General features: G+C 48.6%; 1 protein-coding gene across 1 annotated transcript in view; it reads right to left on the reverse strand.

The window, feature by feature from the left end:
- Positions 1 to 4,142, reverse strand: part of LOC105535897 (RNA-binding protein Nova-1-like) — a gene marked incomplete at its 5' end in the record, with an annotated part of 35,478 nt that overhangs the window by 10,372 nt on the left and 20,964 nt on the right. The gene's annotated exons all lie outside the window — the stretch shown is intronic.

A 4,142-nucleotide genomic window follows, 5' to 3' on the forward strand; every position in this document is an offset into this window, starting at 1 on the left:
ATGTTCACAACCAGAACCAGGAGTGGTATTTAGTCTGTGACGCAGTATTTTAGAGCAGTGAAGGAAGGATAGATTGGCCGAGAAAAGGTTTGAGGACCAGGGGTTAATCATGTGAGAAAAATAAAGTTGGGTTTTAAGAAAATTCCTACTTCTTCCACCTCCTAGCTGGTGGCCTATGAAAGTCCCTTTACTTCGCAGAGCCTCCTTTTCCACATCTGTAAAATGGGCATACTATTCCTGATCCATACGATCTGTGCAAATATTCAGTGAGACACAGGCAGCGTGCTCTCTGGTAGTCACCCAGTCAACAAGGTTGCTGTTTTTACAACATGGCAAGATCCAAATCCTAGGTTGTTTTTGTGTTTTTGAGACAAAGTCTTGCTCTGTCAGCCAGGCTGGAGTGCAGTGGTGTGATCTTGGCTCACTGCAATCTCTGCCTCTCAGGTCCAAGCGATTCTCCTGCCTCAGCCTCTGCAGTAGCCAGGATTACAGGTGCCTGCCACTGTGCCTGGCTAATTTTTGTATTTTTAGTAGAGATGGGGTTTCGCTATTTTGGCCAGGCTGATCTTGAACTCCTGGCCTCAAGTAATCCGCCCACGTCAGCCTCCCAAGGTGCTGGGATTACAGGCATAAGCTACTACGTCCAGCCTCCTAGTTTATTATTTAGTAACTGTCTGAGCTTAGGCACATGCCTTCACCTCTCTGTGCCTTACCTTCATCATCTTCAGTATTAGCATAACCACACCTACCTTATATTATTATTGGAAATCTTCTTCGTCTTTTTTTTTTTTTCTTTGAGACAGAGTCTCGCTCTGTCGCCCAGGCTGGAGTGCAGTGGCTGGATCTCAGCTCACTGCAAGCTCCATCTCCCGAGTTTATGCCATTCTCCTGCCTCAGCCTCCCGAGTAGCTGGGACTACAGGTGCCCGCCACCACGCCAGGCTAGTTTTTTTGTATTTTTTTTTAGTAGAGACGGGGTTTCACCATGTTAGCCAGGATGGTCTCGATCTCCTGACCGCGTGATCCGCCTGTCTCGGCCTCCCAAAGTGCTGGAATTACAGGCTTGAGCCACCGTGCCCGGCCCTTTTTTTTTTATTTTGACAGAGTCTTGCTCTGTCACCCAGGTTGGAGTGCAGTGGCATGATCTTGGCTCACTGCAACCTCCACCTCCTGAGTTCAAGCGATTCTCCTGCCTCAGCCTCCAGAATAGCTGAGACTACAGGCGTACACCACCATGCCTGGCTAATTTTTTGTATTTTTAGTAGAGATGGGGTTTTGCCATGTTGGCCATGCTGGTCTCGAGCTCCTGACCTCAGGTGATCCACCGTCTCGGCCTTTCAAAGTGTTGGAATTACAGGCGTGAGCCACTGCTCCCGGCCTGTTATTGGAAACATTCAATGACTAAAGTGATGCCCAGTGCCTGGCACATGGGAAGCGCTAAGACAATGGCAGCTGCCTTCATCATAGACCCTGAATTGTAGAACCACAGCATCTTAGAAAGATCTGCAGATGCAGACTCATAGAATCTTGGAATCCCAGGACATTAGAACAGTAGAATCTCAGATAATACATGCTTAGAATCTTGGAATCACAGAGCCATAGAACTGTTGAAGTTTTAGAACCAGAAGGACCAGAGACCATCTGCTCCAGTGATTTGCAGGCCCATGGAAATTTGCAAATACTACTACTGCTACTGCTACTACTGTTACTACTACTACCACCACCAACAACAAGAACAACAACAGTAGCATCAACAGCTAACAGTTTAATATCGTAACTTATCTAGGTTCCACCACAACCCTAAGATAGGTGTTATTATTACCCCATTTTCTAGATTGGGAAATGGAGGCACAAAGAAAGAACTTGCACAAGTTCTTTCACGGGTAATGAGCAGTAGAGTCAGGATCTGATCCAAGGCCACAGTTTATGCTCAGATTCCTAAGCCTTACGAGAAATATTGATTCAGCGGTTCCTAGGACCCATGAATCTGCATTTTAAGCTACCCAGATGATTCAGATATCAGCTAGGGGTGAGAGCCACTGGTATAACCCAGAGGTGGCAATCTGGTGATCCTCAGGCCCCAGTCAGTCTACAGCCATATATATTTTTTTGACCTTCATAGTGTTTTAAAAACAGAGTTGGCCTGGCGCAATGGCTCAGGCCTATAATCCCAGCACTTTGGGAGGCTGAGGCAGGTGGATTGCTTGAGTTCAGGAGTTTGAGACCAGCCTAGGCAACATGGTGAAACCCTGTCTCTACAAAAAATACAAAAATTAGCCAGGGGCCGGGCACGGTGGCTCATGCCTGTAATCCCAGCACTTTGGGAGGCTGAGGCAGGTGGATTGCTTGAGTTCAGGAGTTTGAGACCAGCCTAGGCAACATGGTGAAACCCTGTCTCTACAAAAAATAACTAAAAATACAAAAAATTAGCCAGGCGTGGTAACGGGCGCCTGTAATCCCAGCTACTTGGGAGGCCAAGGCAGGAGAATCACTAGAACCCAGGAGGTGGAGGTTGCAGTGAGCTGAGACCATGCCATTGCACTCCATCCTGGGCAACAAGAGCAAAACTCTGTCTCAAAAAAATTAAAAAAATTAAAAAAAAAAATTAGCCAGGCGTGCTCATGTTCACCAGTAGTCCCAGCTATTCAGTGGGCTGAGGTAGGAGGATCGCTTGAGCCTGGGAGGTCGAGGCTCCAGTGAGCCTAGATCATACCACTGCACTCCAGCCTGGGTGACAGAGTGCGACTCTGTCTCAGACAAATATATATTAAATAATAATAACAAAAAAACCAGAGTCAACATTTTTAAGTCAGTTGATCTAAAAAATTTATGGCTTCTTTTGAAAAATTTGGAAGATGTGGTAGCACTAGGTCCATGTTCCCAAAGTGCAAGAATTCGGTGGAGTTGAGTGGCAGCTTCTCCCTCCAAAGATGGCATACCCTCTCCAGAGAGCAGCAACCCTCAAGTCTTTTGTTCCCCTTTTCAATACTTTAGTTATTTAATTTATAATCCCTGGTTTGGCCCAGCTGCTGTACTGTAATAAAAGAGAAACTGAGGCCTACACAAGGAAAGGGGCTCTGAGTAACACGGCAAGTTCAAGGCAGAAAAGAAGTAGACCTGTTTCCTAACTCAAAAATCCCACAATAACAACAGAGAACATTTTGGGGGCTAATGTTCTATGCGTTATACACACACAAGCTACGTGCTTTTCAAACATCAATGAACACTAACCATCACCCTTAAGGAAGCATCATAATGAATGTCATTTTACAGGTGAGAAAAATGAGGCTTGGATAAATCAAAGTCTGTACGGAGAAGGATTCAACTCAACAACAGAGCCCAGAGCCTGAGTCTTCAGCTATGATCTCTCTGTCTTTGGAACACACGAGTAATACGGCAGAGAATAAATCCTGGTTCTATAACCTTTCGACTCCACTGTCTCAGAGCTCCTGTGGATTAGGGGGAGGCGGTAGAAGGCTCAGGCACAGATGGTGCTGACCCCATTTTCCTTGCAACATTCACAAACTCTTGATGAACCCTGAGTCCCTTGTGGCCACGACCAAGGCGGAGGGAAGAGGCAATGCGCTCGCCTCCCTGTAAACTGTGAATAACCTGTGCCCTGCTGGTGGGAAGGGATTCGGGAGAAACCTGGCGGGGAGCGAGGAGCGGAGTCGCTTCAGCACCAAGGACAGCGGCCGCGCTCCACACCCCAAGCCCCGCTGTCTTTTTTGGGAGCGCTCCACCCTGCAGCGCTCTTCCAGGCTTCTCCGCCCACCGTTTCCACAGGAGCTTAGGGGAACTCAGGCTTATGCTCTGCCCCACCTGAGGGCAACGACAGGACCCAAGAATTCCAGATTTCTTTTACCGACGCCCTCTCTCCTGTCTTTGCCTTTAGGTAGACATTGACTATCCCTCGCAAGGGGCCCTCCCAGCCCAGGAGTTCTCGCCCCATTGCACGGAGTACGCATGCATAGGGGAGTGGGGACGGGAGGGAAAACGGGAGCCAGCTCTGCGTTCCCGTTCCCTTACCCACTTCCGGGTCCGGGCCGCGCGGCCCGCAGCTTCGAGGGGAGCACACCTGCCCGGTGCGCACCGTCGTCATGGCAACCGGAGAGGCCCGGGAAGCGATTGGCCACTCCCTGC

Source organism: Mandrillus leucophaeus, unplaced genomic scaffold, assembly GCF_000951045.1.
Source record: "Mandrillus leucophaeus isolate KB7577 unplaced genomic scaffold, Mleu.le_1.0 Scaffold151, whole genome shotgun sequence".
NCBI lineage: Eukaryota > Metazoa > Chordata > Mammalia > Primates > Cercopithecidae > Mandrillus > Mandrillus leucophaeus.